The sequence below is a fragment of the Mauremys mutica genome, chromosome 2, assembly GCF_020497125.1.
Source record: "Mauremys mutica isolate MM-2020 ecotype Southern chromosome 2, ASM2049712v1, whole genome shotgun sequence".
NCBI lineage: Eukaryota > Metazoa > Chordata > Testudines > Geoemydidae > Mauremys > Mauremys mutica.
The window spans coordinates 118,104,208-118,123,345 of record NC_059073.1 but is presented as its reverse complement, the minus strand read 5'-3'; the positions used below and the strand labels follow the sequence as shown (position 1 = coordinate 118,123,345).

Genomic DNA, 19,138 nt, shown 5'->3' with positions numbered 1-19,138 from the left:
ATCACATTTGTAGCTTAATTACAGAAGTAAAAACAGACACATTTCAGGTGTTTGTGGAGATTAATATCAACTTGCACATTCATCCAATCTCAGGGTTGTTATTGTTCTATTACTAGAACTGTGATTTGCATTCATTCCAAGCAAATTTGGCAGACTTTGTTTTCCCATATAATGCTAGTTAAGGAGGAGTTTTTCTTGGTCTATAATAGACATGGTATACCTACTGCACAGTCACAACACTGATGATTGTTTGAAATAAGAGAGTCCTGGAACATTTTGGGCCCTGTTGATTGTACTTCTGTGTAATGTTAAAACACGGTTTATTTATGTGTGAAATGAGTCATTAAAAATATGTACTGAGTCTGTTCTCATTAGAATGATCCACGAAAAGAAGTTTTAGATCATACGCTCTTCTCTTGGCCAATGTATTCATTCTAAAATCAGCAGAAACATTTTCTTGTAATACACAAGAATTGGGATAAATATCCAAGTACTGCACGAATTTAGGGACAAATCTCACTCTGATTTAAGAGCCAGATTCTGATGCCCTTCCTCACATTGAGTAACAGCTTATTTTATGTGCGGTTCCATTGATTTCAATCGGACTACTAGTAAGGCACTCAATGTGAGTAAGAGTATCACAATCTAGCCCTAAGTCAATAGCAAAATGCTTGGTGACTTCATTGGGCAACAGTTTGTGTCCTTACCTGCCATGCAACCCTGTTGAAATCACTGGGTATGAGTCACCAATATCCTTGACATTTTGTACTTATTTACACCAGTTGACAATGGATATAAAATGCTACCATATTGATTTTGGAACATTTTACACCCACTGTGTCCTCATTTTCCACTGCTATAAATGATTACGTTCAGTACAGGGTTGTAGTAAATGAGGGCATTACTTGGCTCAAAATTATTGTGATGATTGGCTTCACATAGAGGCTGTAGTCTACCCTCAGTTAAAACCATGCTTTGCTCTCAGCTATACCTGTGCAACCAAACTCATGTAACTAATTCTACTGAAGGGGAACTCGGAGAGGTCTGAGGCTCCTGGCTCAGTGTGCTGCTCAGCAGCAGGGTGGGCAAGACGGCAGATTCTGATGATAACCTGCCTGGGGTCCATCAGTAGCTTGCAACAATCAAACCTTTCCTACAAAACAGCATGATTTCAATGAATTGGAAAATTAAGATAAAAAATATTTTGCCTGACTTTTTCCAACATCTCTGCTCAGCAGTTCTTTATAGGGCTTTTATTGTATGGAAAATGAGGCAGAAAAATGGAGGAGAAAGGAGATATGAAAAATGAGGGGGCCATTTGAAGTAGAAGAGGAGAAATAAAAATATTCTATAAATAGCCAACAGTGATTAGACAAAAAGGGCTTTACTACCCTTTTCCCCTCCTTGCTATTTCTTATCTTTCTACTATAAAGTTTTAAATAGTGGAAGGATATATTAAATATCAGGGGAAATTATTTTAAAAAGTATTTTAAAATATTAATTTAAATGTAGACAGCCATAGTATTATAGCATTAAGACACCCCAGGGCCTTTTTTATTGGTCCATTAATACTTGCCTCGAGTGGTTGAACACACCTGAGGCAAGATTTAATGAACCAGTAAAACATGCCCGTAAGTATCTTAAAGCTATATTACTATTTCTATTACATAAATGTACTGTTTGCATACTTCTTCACACATTTTTAGAAAATCTTCAATTAACTAACAATACTGTGACAATTTTTATCCCAATTCTTATCAACAGACAACTATTCTGACGTTATTAAACTGATGACCTAGGATATTCTCAATTGACTGATGGACTACGTTGTGCTTAGAACTCTATAAACTGTCCACATCCTGGTTCCTTTACATCCTGTTATGTATTGAGACTGAATGTTTCCTCTTAGTCATAAAGACATTCCTAAAATCCACTTACACAAATTTGGATTGAAAGGTTTTATTTTCTATAAATTCTTCTCCATATACCTTCCCAGGGCTGGATTAATGCAGGGGCTTTAGAGGCTGAAGCCGAGGGTCTCGGGCTGAGAGGGGGTCTCTCAGGCCCATGGGCCGGATGTGACCCTCTGCTTCTTTTCATCCGGCCCACAGGAAGTCTCTGCACCAGGGGCTAGACACTGGTCTCCGAGTCTCAGCGCCCGTCCCGGGGCTGGAGCCACGAGCACCGGCTTGCCGATGTGCCCCTGCAGCCCCTATGCAAGGGGCATTTAGGGAATCTCTGTGCACTGCTCCCATCTCTGCAGCTCCCATTGGCCAGGTACATGCCGGCCACCTCAGGGAGCAGAGCAGCATGGAGCCAGAGCAGGCAGGGATCCTGCCTTAGCCTTGCTGCGCTGCCGACCAGGAGCCGCCCAAGGTAAGCACCTCCCAGCCGGAGCCTGCACCCCGCACCCCAACTCCCTACCCCAGCCTGGAGCTCCTTCCTGTACCCAAACTCCCTCCCAGAGCCTGCACCCTGAATCTCCTGCTGCACCCCAACACCTTGTCCCATCCCTGACCCCAGCCCAGAGCCCCCCCCCCAACTGAAGCTGCACACCCCACAAAATCTAATAGGCTCGGTCCCACAGAAGAGTTAATCCATCCCTGTCCCTTCCAGTCAGACTCCTTCACTTCGAAATTGCACTGTTGGTGAAATTCCCCCCTGAGCAGTGGTTCTGCACAAGGACTATGCATCATTTATGCCCCACTTTAGCCTTCAAGGATGATACTAAAATCAGTAGAATTGTGTCCCCTTACACCAAGGATGTAATTAGCCCACTGACTTTAAACTTTTGGGGCCAGATCTTGAGCAGGGGTAACTCATCCGGCTTCAGTGGAGCTGGGCTGATTTATACCAACTGACGATCTAGCTTTTTGTTTTACAACCCATCTTTGCCAGAGAAATTAGAATTCTGATCCAGAAGGGCCAGATATCTCATGCCTACATTAAACAGGATTGTTGAGATGGAAAAATATGAAAGACATTTTTGGGGACATTTATTGCACTACTAATGCCATAGTATAAATTTTTGATCTGGGTTAGGCTTTGCACTCATGGTCCAGAATGTCTTATTACTCTGAGTAAAAACTGTGTTTTAAGTTACCTGAACACACACCCTTTATATAACATAAAAAAGACTATGTGGATTAGATTTGAGTCTACAGATGTACAGAACTGCAATATAATAATAACTTGCACTTTTACAGTACCTTCCATCAGAGAATTAAAATGAACTTTACAAACAATCAATTTTTCCTCACCCCTGTGAGGTGGACAGGTTCTATTCTCAGAGAGGTACATTTCAAATTTTGCTGCCTCAGCATTGGGGGAGATACCTCTCAAGTTGGTTATCAAAACCTGAGATATACCCAATAAGCTGACACTTGACATTTAGTCCCAACATCATATAGGATGTTTGTGGCAGAACCAGATATACTTCCTGTAATTCTGCCCCTGATTACTCTTACTCGTTACTGAAATGATTCATTTGCTCCATTTTAAAGTGACTATAAACTCTTACCGTCTGGACTGGATAGTACATTCATTTTGAACTCCCTTTTTACTGGCATAAATGACTACACAAGGTGCAAGGCAAAAATGAGCTGGGCCCTAAGCATCTGAATTAGAGGGATCCTTACAAAGCTCAGGAGGTAAAAATCCCCTGGTGTTAGACTGACTCAGAAAAATCAGACCAATAGCATTTTGGACTTTGTCAAGGAAAAAGGTTTAGATGAAGGTGTAACAAAGGCCATATTTGATCTCTCTAACTGGATTTGACAAGTCGGACACATGAGCTATACAATACGTGTAATGACAAAATTACATTACTTTTAAGACCAGATCCTCAATTGTTGCCAGTTGGCATAGCCCCGTTGGAGACAATGAAGTTATACCGATTTACACCAGCTGAGGATCTGACCCACAATCATTCAAGAAACAGACTCATTAACTGCTTAGGGCCAAATGCTTTGCTGGCGTGATGCCATTGAACTCCTCGTGTGTATATATATATTTTTAAGATACAGATGTGTGCATTGGGATTCAGTTATATCATCTGGTTTCTAAAATGTTCTAAGCGAACAGGAATTCTAACCAAAATCACTATTATTAGAGAATTTTTCTGTAAACATTTGGACTGATAAAAGTTCAAGATATTTGGACAAATTATGCCTCAGGTGCACTGGTGTTACCTTGCTGAAGTCTGTTGGATCTGATTTTCCTGGCTCCTTTGATAGCTATTTTAACCTATGCAAACACCTATCAAATCTGACTGTAAATGCCTGGGATGGAATTCAGTCAGGGCAGTGGGGTTAACATCTTGCAAAATGTGCCATGGGGTATTTAATGATCACAAATGGCCTGCCTTGGTTTAATAACATCATCCCAAAGTTAAATCTTTCCCTCTCCTTTAGTACTGTGCCTTTTATGCTGCCCTACCCACCACCCTGGGTAAGAAATAGATTCTGCTAACTCATCAACTTAGTGAGTCACCCACAACACTCAGCCCTGGGCTTTCTTGGAGGTATCCCATCAGAGTATCCTATTTAGCTAAGATATAATAAGCCCAAGGTGGTTTGGTTTCACCACAGCTGTATAATTGGTAGTTCCTGTAAACACATGGCATACATCTCAGCGATTTTTTTCCCAAGAAAAGGCATGGCAGCACAGCTTTGTCACAGCCATCAAAACTCAGGCTGATGCAGGAGTTAGACCTCAGAATGTATAAATACAATTCAGCAGTAATAGGCTGACTTTTGTGCACTATTAGAGAAACATGAGTAACCCAAACACTAAAATCCAAAACAGAATCACTGACCCAGCTCTGCAACTCTCTTATTTAAGCTGGGCCAAGAAGGATCATTGCAAACCATTTGCAGTTGTGCGTGATGTAACATTGCTTAAGGGCATTTTGTACCTGGCAAGCCCTGCTATCCTTTGAATGGGCTTAGATAAGAGACCACCAGGAAAACAGAAACAGGAAAGTGTTGGAAGGGAAACATTGCCTATTAGTATCCAGTCCTTTCAAATAAATAAGAGAAACTTCACAAACAAACCAGCTGGGGGTATGAAGCGTCAGACATAGTCTGGAAGCCAGGTGATAGGAAGGAATGACTTTAAGTTAGATATGAAAACATTAATTGGATGACAGATAGTCTGAATAATTCCTTGTATGCATGTATGTATAGTGCTAATATTTTCAGATTAAAAAAACTCCAACTATTTAGGACCAGGTTTTGAAGGTGCAAAGGGTGGGGGTGCCTTTCCCCATGAAAAGGTGAGATAGAATTGCGGTCCCTGCTACTTTCCCTGAGGCACTAACTGTCATGGTATATAGAATCACAGTCTATCTCAAATAGAAGGTATTTATTAAACAAAACATATACAGCTGTGAACAAAAACAGGCTTCCACATTGCTTGAATTCCAGCCTTGTTTCCCTTGTTTACCAGGGACTACCCCCTATTTGTAACTATAAATCATAGAGACATCTAGTGGCTGAATAAGTCACTGCAAGTTAATATCTCATTTACTACCTTATATGTGGCAGGAGGAGTTGGGGCTATGACATCACCCTCACTCTGCACCAATCTTCACAGCTGGCTGGTTTTGGAAATGAGAGTGTGATACATCCTCTTATGCAGTGGGTGCATTGTCCCTATATACTAGGTAACTGGAGGCTACAATACCTTTTGGAGTTCTCCCATAGGCTGGTTACCTTATATACAAAATCTGAGTCTTAATATTTGATTTTTTGAGGGAGTACAGAGGGACTTGTGTATGTTTTCAGTCACACTTTTGAAAACAATTCTAAATATTTGCAGGCACAATGTTGTGCACCTACACTAAATCCCCAATTATTTAAAAAAGTATTATTCCATTGACTATACGGCACAAATATAATTCCTAACTATATTAAAAATGTCTGTTTAAACAAATGACCATCCTTCAAAACTAGTTTTGCTGTCTTATTTGGATATATGTACATTTGGGAATATCAGTACCTTTTTTTGTGCCTAAATATAATTTAAGGAAAGGGTATTTATGTGAGATTGCACAAGTAATTAGCCGGTTTTTTTGTGCAATTGCATATACACATATTTTCCTACCTGGAACATCTTTTTGGCAATATTGTATTTAATTACAGAAATACTTGGAAAAAGACAAGGATGTAGGGCATACTAAAAACATACTATACAAATGGAAAGAAAAGATTTAGGTGAGCAGTCTCTCTATAATTACCTTGCAGCTAGAAAGCCCCAACATCACATGAAACCTGTTAAAAATAAAGAAGGGACTAATTTTCTTCTCATGGGAAAGGAATTAATTAGCAGTGTGCTGAGGGCCTAAGGATTGGTTCTCATTCAAAATAGATAAATAAAGCAAACATTGCTCCATACGATGAGTGAGATTCTGTGTGGTACAGCACACAACTTGTGGCCCATGGAGGTTGGAGGAAGGCACTGATACGGCTTTAAGCTATCTTTGCACTATTCTGATCTTTGCCTGATGCAGGCTCCTGCAATATTTAGACAGCCCAGAGGGCCTGTTTAAATCACTGCAGCCTCCCTGTACTGCCCTATGGGTCACATTACTTCCTGGAAACTCTGTGGTTCTGTGTGATACAGACCCTGCTCCCAATCATGTCCTTGGTATTTCCTGTTAGCCAAGGATTGCAAGGAGATCCACAGAAGGCAGCTATATAGCTATCTTCTGACAGGGCCGCCCAGAGGGGGAAGCAAGTGGGGCAATTTGCCCCAGGCCCCGCAGGGGCCCTCACGAGAGTTTTTCGGGGGCCCTGGAGTGGGGTCCTTCACTCGCTCCGGGGGCCTTGGAGCTTCTTCCCCTCTGGGTCTTTGGCGGCGGGGGGTCCTTCTGCTCCGGGGCGGAAGGACCCCCCGCTGCCGAATTACCACCGAAGTCCGGGTCTGTGGCAGCAATTAGGCGGCGGGGGGGCCCCCGCCGTGGGTCTTCGGGGCACTTCGGTGGTGGGTCCCGGAGTGGAAGGACCCCCCTCCCGCCGAAGCGGGGGGCCTCTGCCGCCGAAGACACCAGGCCCCCTGAATCCTCTGGGCGGCCCTGTCTTCTGTAGGTTTGTGCTAGAAGAATCTTTCCCTGCCCCCATGTGGGGAGTTTAGGGCCCTTTCATGCTGTTCCATCCCTCTTACCTGTCGTAGAAGGGCTGGAGCCTGAGCGATGATCTTGCCTTCTGTATTAGAATCATTCTTCAAAATAATGCTCCATTTCTGATGCTCTCGTCTGTAATGTAAACATAAGGATACGTCCTGTCTTTGTAAAGTGTTTTGAGATTTGTGAATGAAAAAGCTATGCAAGCATAACATTTTTTTTTTATTTTTAGCATTGGGCTTGATCCTATAATCTTTATTCAGGGCCTGATCTCGTCTACTAAAGTGGAGGAAATCTCATCAAGGTCCTCTTTGTAGGATTTTCTCCCTAACTGTGCTATTGAGGGGTGGAGTTTGTCCCCTGCAAGAATAGGCCATTGGTCAAATCTTACATCTAAACAACTCAGCAGTGATCCCTGAACAACTTACAACGTTCTCTATACTTATTATTATTATTATTATTTATTAATTATTTGTATTGTGTTAATACCTAGCCACTCCGAACATGGATCACGGCCCCATTGTGCTAGGCACTGTATAAACAAAGAACAGATATCTTATCACATAGAAAAATATTTGACCCTGTTACCTCCCATTGACTCAGTTATGAATGCTCAGCACCTCTGAAAATCAGGACTATTCAGTGTATATGTGTAAATATGTAAGGTGAAAACCTGGCTGCATTGAAGTCAATGGAAGTTTTGCCATTGGCTTGGCTTGGGCCAGGATTTCACCTATATGCTTGTATTTGTGGTAGAAATAAACCTACACAAATTGCTATAAATATGTCCATATAACACATCTTTCAATTAGTCATTGCAAGAGATTTTACAATCAGTGTTAAAGAAGAGCTACATTGTCTACCCACACATGAATCTATCTATCTATTTCATAACTGTGAGTCTTTTATATGATTGTAATCTTCTGTGATTTGCAATCTCCTATTTCTGGATTTAGAAAGGAAAGTGAGAACCTGTTAAATATCTTTAAATTGGTTCTCCCAGTGACATTAGTAACATTTTGCATTTTTAAGGCTTTTGTTTTTCCAGGACTTAAATTTTTAACAAGAAATTGCTTACAGCATTTTTCGCTGCTTTGGAGATGGCATTAAAAAATGGGTCTTTCCTCATCTTTGATTTCCTGGGATGCAAACAGTATCTAATTTCACTGAAAACTATTTTTTTAACCTTAACATTAAAAGTGATGGCTACATTTGCTGGGGGCTTCCGTGATAACACACAGTTCTTTTACCCCTGAGCTCCTGATTCAAGAATACAGAATGTTGAGGGTTTTAGAGTTTGATGGAGGGAGTGGATTTCAGTTAATTTCCTTGTAGCTGATGTTTCCACATCTCAGAATTATCATCTTGTACTCAGCCCAATTGAGGGTAAAATGCAGCCTTGTGGTGTAATGTTGGACAAGGTGGGAAGGAACCTTTTCTACCCCGTGCAAGCAGCGGAGCAGATCTCTCCATAGTGCTTAGAGAGAGCCAGGAGAGAAGGCTAGGTAATGTGCTTTGCCATGCCACATTTCCCAAAATTGGGAATGGCCTGCTATTCAGAGGGCATGTCCCATTCTTCAAGCCATATGGTGCTTGTGCTGCTGTCAGTAGTACCTACTAATGCTGGGATATATGCTGCTCCTATTTAGAAGAGCAGCAAAAGGCATTTTAGAGTGCATCTCCCTGCCTACTGAATGCATTATGTCCTCACTGGTAAGAGAGGATGCACCATTAGCATTTCTCCACCTTATGGCTCTGGCCAGGACAGTTTTTAACCATAACATTTTTAATGGATGTGTTGACCAGGACCAAGGTTGCTCAAACTGAAATTATTTCTGTCTCTCAGAGACGTTAGTAGTATATGTTAATCATGAACTAGAAACTGTGTACAATAGAAGTACTTCAGACACATACAAGGTGAAAAAAGTAAATGATGGATGCCACTAGGAGCACTAGTTCTATTAACGTTACTGTGAATTCACATAACCTGGGTGCATTCTGGGATTGCGTGACTCTTCTGTTGTATATTAATAAGACTCGCAAGATACTGTAAAAACCCTGAAAATGCTCTTTGGGTTTTATCAGATGTATTGGCTGGATTAACAAAAGTGATGAGAGCAGCTCCTGAATATGAGAACTCACTGCGACACAACATCTCCTGTCCTGGCCAGGTATTGTGATAACTCTTTTAATGTGCCTTTATGCTAAATGTTCAGCTCTTTGCCCTGTGACATACAGTATGAAGAGAGAGTTCTAGAATGCCAGAGTGTCTCAAATTAGTTCCTAATCCCTTTAGCCATTACTGCTTGTTGTAGAGTGCAGTCCTGGAGCATGCTACCTTGTGGTGTGGTGCTGTAATCATCCTGCCTCAGTTTCCTTCCTGGTTCTCCCAATAATTCACTCACAGCCAGGAGGATTTAACATAGCATTCTCCTTGGGATCCAGTTTATTAAGTCCTCTCAAACGAATGTTTCTTTTGACCTGTCCTGGCTCAAGCCTTTTCCTTGCTGGGGTCTTCCAGTTTAACTTTTGTTTCAGGGCTTCCAGTCTATTTTTATTCTGACCTTCAGACCCTGGCTCCCAGTTCCCTGTAAGCAGGAGAGCTCTGCTGTTCCTAATCCAGCCCCTGGCCTCTTTGGAGAGTCTTTTTCCTCAGGTATTTTCTGGCCCCAATCCTGGGCTCAACACTTCTTCTCCTGCCTGGGCAGTGCTTCACATCTGGCAGGCATCCCATCAGGGTTTTGTACTACTCTAGAGAGCCTCCCTCTGAGTCTTTCAAACTGAGCTAAGAGCAGTCCTTCACGACTGCCTAGCATTAAAGGGTTAATCTTGCAAAGTGCTGAGCACCGTAACCGAATCCAGCAAAACACACTAGCCTGTGCTTAGATTTAAGCAGCTGAGTAGTCAGACTGAAGACACTGGATTATTTCTGTGCTTAAAATTAAGGGTTTTGCTGGACTGGGTTAGAGTGCTCAGCACCTGTCAGGATTGAGCCATACATTAGTGGCATTATTTCATTTTAAAAGGCTGAGAGTTAGTGTAAAGTTTTGTATCAAATCATCAGAAAATGTTGCCAGTGCTTTAGGAATGACTGTTATATCATTTACTTGTCTCTGCTACAGTTCTGGAGAACAATAATATTTGTGTGTACCTGAATAGATTGCCAGAATCAATCCAGTTCCAGGAGACAAACATGGACATGTCCTCTCTTCCACTGTAATGTGAATACTCAAATCTTTCTACATAAGGAACTCATATATTTGAGTTTCACAGCACTCCCTAATAAGGTTTTATAGCCGTTAGTGTCAGTGTCATCTATCACTAAGGCATTGAAAAAGTGGAGTTTCTTTCCCATACCACCTCTCTAAGCATCCAAGATGAAGTGATTTTATATCTTACACTTCTGCAGAGCTTTTAAATCCCACAGTACAACTTGTTTCACCTGAGCCTGGAAGACTTTGTAAATGGTTTCCCAGACATTGTTGAAGGGGCCTTTTCTTCCCTTCTTAGTTTCCTATTGTTTAAATTTAAAAATGCAATGAGGTTTTGTTGAACATGAGGAGAAGAAGAGCTACAGGACACATTACAGACAATGCATGTGCAAAAGGTAAGTTACGTGATCTAATAAATACAATTGTAACCGTCTGAAATTTCAAATGTTTGCAAGCGTGTTAAACCTTTAAGCCTCAGACAGTTTTCCATGCTGACAACTAAATAATGAATTGATGGCTTAATGTCCCTGATAGCCTGAGGGTTTCAAATACATGTTTAGTCAAAATAATTGGTGCTTTAATCATTCTTTATGAACCAACTACGTTCCTTGGTCTTAAAGGAGTGGTGCAAAGCAAAATGTATCTCTGCAATGAATGCTCCATTGTGTATGTCTAAAACAATCTCTTGGTAGACTGGGTGGCAAGATGTGGTATGAGTGCACACCCTTCTATAAAACCCTCTTATATAAGTCCCTTGTCTACATTATATCTGTAAACAAATCACGGAATCTGATTACAAGATAGTTGTCCCCAACCCAGTTACGACACAGTTAAAGCTGCAGTATAGATGGAATCTCTCAATCTATTGGGACTAAAACCCTGGACAGACCAAGGTCCTGCCCCTGCAATGATGGTGTCTGACTAGATTGCTGCATCTGCACATGTAAGTGGGGCTCCGCATGGATCGTGCAATATGTCCACATAATGTCACTTGTAAGGCTTTAATCCAATTAAGACCCATCTAACTTTGTTATAACCCAGTCAAGGGACAGTAGCATTGGAATGGGTTCCTTGACTCAAGTATAGCTGTAGTATAAACACGACCTAAATGTGAAGTAACTAAATGCTAGTTTGGTAGCTCCAATTATAATGGCTTATGCAATTGTGTCTGTCTGTGTCCGTTTTTATGCCGTGCCAACCATATAGTGGCCGAGCTCCATCTCACTATTGGAAGTTGGCTGCCTGAATTAGGGCTCCCTGCTTTCATTTAGTATCTGCTCCCATCATGACATGGCTGGGACAGTTCCAAGGAGAAGTAGCAAAGGAAGGGTTCAAGGACAGCCAGCTGAGTGCTGTAAAGTACTGCCCATCAACGTGTGAACTAAAACATGCTGCTTGAAACTCTGGTGTGTGGCTCCTTCCCCGGTGCTTGATATGAGCAATTTGCTTTTAAAAAAATGGGGGTGCACAAAGCCTTTTTTGATGGTGGAGGCTCCAGGCACAACCTCCCCAGGGCGTACTTGTCAAAAATTCCTGCCACCTGATGCAAGTAGCAAATTCCAAAAGCAAAGAAACTGTTCTTCAGAAATAGCTTTATGAGCCTAGGATAAGATACTCCTGTCAGAATGATTTAGCTTGTATCTAGAGGCAGGGAATCCCTATGCCATCATCCCTCTTCCCTTCTTCATTTTGAAATAGGCCCTTGTCCAAGACTAAATTACCTAACTCATTCTCTGAACTCCCTGTGGTACATGACCTCCTGCAATGGCATGAGCAGAAAAGACCTCCTAGTGGGACGGAGGCAGAGGGGCATGTGCTTCTCTGCTATTTTAACCTCCCCCCCATTATAATTGACTTTATATGCTGCTGTCTGGGCATAATTCTTTGAGACAAGTCTCCAAACTGGAGAAAAAAACAATAGCGGGAATGATTATAAAATGTAATTAATTTGTCTGTCTATTAAGCAGAAAGAAAATGGCTAATCTGTAGCAGATTTCTTCCCGTTTGGATAGCGTGACCGTATCCAATTAAAACGGAACCCTCTGCAGAAGTTTCATTTCCTGGCTGCTCCAAAATCAGGATGTAGTGGGCATCGCTACTTCTGAATGTTTTCTTTGTGTCTGAAAAAGGGGGAAATATGGCAATGATGCTGTACATATATCAGCTTGCAAGGACTCTGAGGGTGCAAAATCCTTAAATGAGGATGGGGGAGAAAGAAGTATCTCAGCAAGACTCGGCTGGCTCTTGTAAATGTTAGATAGTTTTGACAGTCTGCCAAAATGTTTCAGTATTTCTTTGAAGCTTTTCTTCAACTTAATACTGTGCAGTAATTAAAGTGTACAATTTCAGCGGCACTTTTTTTTGTTTGTTTCAACATAACTTTGCTCTGGAGAACCTTACATTCCCTCCTGAGCGTCTTTTCCAGGGTGAGCGAGGGGGACGGAGAGGATGGAAAGACCTCAACATCTGCTAGAAACAAGTTTTACTTTACTTTGCTTTACTTTATGTTGGTGATGATTTGTTCTAGCCTCCTGTTATTTATCTTCTCTCTCTTTTCTAGTTATTCTTTATCTAGCTATCTGGAAGAGTTTCACAGTTCATTAGATGATTCAGAACAATTTTCCTACAATTAAAAATAAGTCACCTTAGACCTAGTCTACACACATTTTTGGTACCAGTTTAACTATTTTTGGATAGGGGTGTGCTTTGTTGGGTTTATTATACAAAAATAGCTAAAGTGGTGCAACTCCTAGTGTGGATACAGTTATACTAGTATCCAGGTCCTATGTACTGGTATAACTGCATCTGCTCTAGGGGCTTGCACCACTTTAATTATGCCATTTTCAAAATGATATAGTAAGGGTTTGTCTATACACACAAGTTGTACTACTTGAACTATACCCGTTTAGTTAAAGCAGTAAATATACAAGTGTGGATGCAGTTATATGATATAAAGGTGCTTATATCAGTATAGCTTATTCTCATATGGGAAGGGGAACAAGATATACTACTATTAGGCACCTTTATACTGGTATAATTGCATCTACATTAGCGGTTGTACTGGTAGAACTATATTGATGACAAATCACATCCCTAACTGACATAGTTATATTGGTGCACACACTGTGGGTAGATCAGGCCTTAATGTGGTACAAAATCTGTGTGTAGATAGCTCTTATGAGTGCAAGTGGGTTTTCTTTTTATAGTCTGGATTTTGATTTGAGCAGAACAGAATTATAAACACGGTAGATTTATTGCCTCGCCACCTCTCCCCCTCCTCACCCAAGTAAAATGTTCTTTGAAAAGCAGTAAGTTTCCATGGGCAAATGAAGCAAAGAAAATTACAAATGTCACCAATGAAGCCCTACTAAAGTAAGATGCTGTCAGTGCTGGGCTTGCATTGCCAACTTTAATTTTATTTTATTATATTGTGTATTGTCATTTTTAATGATAATTTCCCCCACCGAAGACCATTTAAACCATTAAAAAAACAAAACAAAACACACGGTGCCCAAATTGTCAGATTGATATTTGAAGTGAATGAGAGCTGCTGGGTGCTCTGATAATAAGGCCCCTCATTTAGGTGTCTTAGGTCTTGATTTTTCAAAGACTTATGCACAGTGAATAGTTTCCTTGACTTCAGTAGCACTATTCCAGACAGTAAAGTTAATCAGAACACAAGTCTTTGCAAGATGGACTGAGGGGCTGTATTTACAAATTTCAGCTAATATTACCTAAATAGCAAATCAAAATTTATCCTGAAAAGACCGTGCATATTCCAAACATTGATATTTTTCTGTTATTTTGCCTGCAATAAATTAAAATTAAGTGTTTAAGGGTTTGACAGGAGTTTTAAATACAGTGAGATTCCAGTGGAGTGGAGTGCATTAGGGTTGCCATCCTGTTACTGTTTAAACCAATTCCAACACTCCCCTTGCTTTCAGTAGGGCTGAATTGAATTCTAAGGTGGTTAATGGGGAGTTTATCTGAGCAAACTGAGCAAGGACTTTAGGATTTATCTGTATCTGCTTAGGACATTTCATTTAAAAGTTAACTATATCTATCTATCTATCTAGTGGGGTGGTGGTGGCAAAGAAAGCCACCTGTATTTTTGGTCGATGGACTAGCCAGTATCCCTTTTCTATTACTATAAGCTTATTAATGCTAAAGTTTCTTTGGATCTAAGTCAACTTATGGTGCAGTTTGTGAACTTCAATATATTCTACTAAGACAATAATAATATCTTGCATTTATATAGCACCTTTCATATTGAGTGGTTTTATCTAGTGGTGGGGCTGAAAATGTGCAGTTAACTCAATATTTGCATCAACCTATGGGATGGAACTTGATTCTTAATAGCATGTTGGGAGTTCACAGTACTGCTGGAGGTGCCATCTTTCAGATTGAAAACTGAAGTTCTGAACTCATTGTCATTAAAGAATCCATGGCACATATGGTTAGAATTATATTGATTGTCCTAGCTAATTGGGTAATTCCTTTCTGCATACCTCATTCCCCTATATTACAAGAAAACTTTAAAAATTCTCCTATATTATTTTTCATTCACAAAAAACAACCACACATTCTGAGTTAATATGATTTGATTTTAGATTAAGGGAAACATCCAAACAAAAGTAAATCACAGAATATATCCCTTCTGTAATATGTTGCATCATGTTTACCTCACAAGTGGCAGCTGTCTCCACAGGCAAGCAGATTAGTTAAAATGTAAAGGGGTAGCGTAGAGCAATGAAACTCTGAACTATTGCATACCACTTACACCACACTTCCTGTTAAGTTAGGTATTTTGTATCTTCTATCTCCCAGCTCAAAATTTTTCTTCTTGAGAGCACAGCAGAAGCAGAAGAGGGAATACTAGCTATCTCCTACCTGAAGACTTCACAATTCCAGGCCCTTGAGACCCTGGTAGGTTAACTCTAGGGTGACCAGACAACAAATGTGAAAAATCGGGATGGGGGTGTGGGGGGGTAATAGGAGCCTATATAAGAAAAAGACCCCAAAATCGGGACTGTCCCTATAAAATCGGGACATCTGATCACTCTTGTTAACTCCCTTGGTGTACATGCAGAGTCCTCACACATTTTTCAAACCTCCCAATATTCTGTAACTTATCTACCCATCTCAAAACTTAATAAAGTGTGAAAATTCTTATACAAGGGCTTCTATGGTGGTCACAGTTTTCAAAGTTTTACAGCATACAGTGCATCCTGACTTGACAGAAGGAAAATACAGTAAGATGATAATATTTGCCAGTGATGCATAACTCTGAGCACTAGCCAGTACAAATAAGAAATCATGAAAATTAGAGCTGGAGAAGATGTATTTAATCAGCCATTTAGGGTGATTTATAATCATCTTTGCTCGTTGTTCGGTTACTAGTTGCATCCTTTTGTACCCCCCGAACAATTCTGCACAGACTTAAAACTGGGACAGATGTGACTTACAGTATATGATCAGTCTCAATATGCAAAAGGAGAGTATATTAAAGTCTATGGGTGAGATCCTCCAATTTGGTATAACCACATTGCATAGCACTGCTTGTACAAACTGGCCTTAGAGGTGATATATGGATATGGAAGGGCTTGGAAGGATCACATTGGGCCAGGGGCATCCTCATGTAGAAAAGCCAGTGCAGAGACTCCTATGCTTTCCATCCCTGCTGCCAGTGTTAGAGGGATAGGTGGAGAAAAGTGTATGTGGGCAGGACTCCCTTTCCCTACGTTGATCTCTGGTAGCGGTTTGGTTCCTTGGGACCATTAGCATCCATTCAGGCTGCTTAACCGTGTACAGGTGGAATAGCCGTGTGCTCATCGGCTTCAGAATCAGGAGAGTGAAAAGATGAGCTTTATGATATATTTGTGTCCCCTTCCCACTCGCACAGACATATAAACCTTGAACCACGAATATGCCCAACATTCAGAAAATTGGAGTTTCAGAAAAAATGACATTCTAATTTAAGGGACATTTATATCTGTGAGTGTGTGTATGTATACTTTAAAAGAATAGGGCCAAATTTTTCAATAGTGGCCATTTATGTGGGTACCTCCATTATTTGGATGTATAGTCAGGTCCAAGGTGTCTCAGGATGGGCGCCCAAATGCAGAGACACCCCAAATCAGTTACCACTGTTGAAAATTAGACTGCATAGGTGTGGTGATGCTTATAGTACTTTATCAGTCCTACATAACCTTGAGTACTGCCAACCCCAAGCATTCCAACAGCATGAGGCCAGGCCCCTAAAAACTTGTGAGATTGTTTTAAAATGATTTTTTTTGTGTGTGTAAAACAAAGAAACAAACAACAACAACAAAAAACCCCAAACCATTTTGCCTTTTTACCTGACTTCTGGTTTCAGAGCTTTTAGGGTGCACTTGTTTCATGTTTCCAAGCTTTTCTCTGCCACCATGAGGACTAGAAATTTACTTTTTTTTTAAAATGGAGATTCCATTTCTTATGCAATCTATTGATTGCAGCTGCTGTGGTTTTAACAAAAAATACAAAATATCATGAAACTTATGATAATATCCACAGGTGCTGGCAACACTGAGTTTGCAATCTGGAAGCTGTCTAACATTAAGACCCACCTAGTTTTTTCTTTGGTTTCTCTTTGGCCCTGATCCATCTCCAGTGGAGCCACTGATTTTAATGGGAGTTGGACCAACCCCTCTGTTTCAATCATGGGCTAGTTTAAGATTTTGCATAGCAATCACATGAAATTTGCAGTTTTCCCTGGGTTTAATGCAAAACTCATTAAAAAATTGGCAGTTTTAATTGAGTTTTGTTTGAAATTTTGAGTTTGTTTAAACCCAAAGCTCAAGTTGAAGCTTGATGGAGAGGAAAATGCATGTGGATTGAAAGTAAAGAAAATATTTGCACAAAACCTTCTTAAGTGAAATCACTGAGTTTTTCATAGATCTATCAAGAAAGTGTTTTGCAGATTGCTGAGGACCCTGTACTGGGTGTTATAATAGGAAGATGATTTCTTGTTCATAGTCTCTGTTTCTGATATTGCCTTTGCAGGAGTTTTAAAAAAAATTACATTCACCGATTTTATTTTACATTCTGATTTCTCTGTCCTTGACCTAAAACTGTCAGACCAAGATGATATTATCATCTGCAGCAGATTGTGAACTATCAATTATTTTTCTTTATGTACAGTAGCAAGCAGAATGCAGATGGGACCCCTCCCTGGCAGCTTGTGTTTTCCACTCTTTGAGGATTCTTGAATCTGATCTGTCACAGATGTTCCATTCTAAAACAGGATCTCAGGTGAACTGAGCAGATTTGCCTGAAATAGTGAATTATAGCAATAGCAACATAGGAATTGTCAAACTGCCTCAGACCAGTGGCCCATCCTTGATTCAGAAGAAAGTGCAAGAAATCTCAAATAGGCAATTATGAAATAACTGGCCCATTGGGGAGGTTTCTTCCTAACCCCCTTCAGGTGCTAGTTGGTTTATTCCCTGAATATCCCTTCCAGATTTATTTTGGTTGTGGTTGTTTCATTTTGTTTTTTATTACTATTAAAACTAGGCTTGACCTTCCACCTTATATCTTAACCCTGTATTTGTTAATGAAAAAATCTTTAATACAATAAGTTGACAAGTAGCTAACTAGAGATTTGTGAAAAGTTTTGTGTGTCAGACAAACCCAGGAAATGTTAGATTTTGGCGAGTCCAATCATTCACATTAGTATAGTTTCACAAATTTACTCCATGAATAAAGTAATCTAAGAAAATGCAACATGTACATTACTTTGTAGGTCAAAAGAGAATTTTTCAGGTGCTCCTCTCTGGTGGTAGTTTGTGTGTGTGCACACTAAATCATTCTCATGTGATCAGAAAGCATGTGGCCCATTGGTGACTGCCAGTAGCAAAAATCCTCAACTGCTGGAGACGGGACACTAGATGGGGAGGGCTCTGAGTTACTACAGAGAATTCTTTCCCAGGTGTCTGTCTGGTGGGTCTTGCCCACATGCTCAGGGTCTAACTGATTGCCATATTTGGGGTCAGGAAGGAATTTTATCTCATGTCAGCTTGGCAGAGACCCTGGGGTTTTTTTGGTTTTTGTTCTTTTTTTTTGCCTTCCTCTGCAGCATGGGGCATAGTTACTTTCAGGTTTAAACTTGTGTAAATGGTGAATTCTCTGTAACTTGAAGTCTTTAAACCATAATTTGAGGCCTTCAGTATCTCAACCTGCGGTTATGGGTCTATTACAGGAGTGGGTGGGTGAGGTTCTGTGGCCTGCAATATACAGGAGGTCAGACTAGATGATTACGATGGTCCCTTCTGACATTAAAGTCTCTGAGTCTATGAGAAGGATTGAAATCCACAGAGAAGAGAAAATAGAGAGGGACAGAGCTGAATTTTTAATCTCAGAAATCCTGTTAAATTTTTACCACCTATCACCAATATTATTTTTTACATTGTGATTCTTCTTGTTCACTTTGTAATACATCCTTAAAAGATAGATTTTTTAAATTATACCGTATTTAATGGAACAGAAGATGGTGTAATGTAGTGGAGGTCTGTCACTGGAAAAAGATCTTTATATAACTTTTTTTCTTTTGGAGAGATGCTCCAATAAAGAGATGTTAAAAGGCATTAGAGAAGGCTGAAGGGAACATCTCAGGGAAGATTTGGTTAAAACACTGACCTCACCTGTTGGGTTTAATGGTTTTTCCAGGGTCTGCCCATTGGGCTAAGATCAGAGTTGCCTAAACATATAGATAAATACTCTCCGTCCATCACTAAGTACCAACTCTTGTAACTTCTCCAGCCAT

At 40.4% G+C, this 19,138-nt stretch overlaps 1 long non-coding RNA gene across 5 annotated transcripts in view; it reads left to right on the top strand.

Moving 5' to 3' along the window:
• Nucleotides 1–19,138, top strand: part of LOC123364681 — an 83,935-nt gene that overhangs the window by 61,766 nt on the left and 3,031 nt on the right. For all 5 annotated transcript variants that reach the window (XR_006577216.1, XR_006577213.1, XR_006577214.1 and 2 more), the window contains 2 exons: nucleotides 9,209–9,294; nucleotides 15,163–15,261. This is a non-coding gene — a long non-coding RNA (uncharacterized LOC123364681). The remainder of the gene's footprint in view (nucleotides 1–9,208; nucleotides 9,295–15,162; nucleotides 15,262–19,138) is intronic.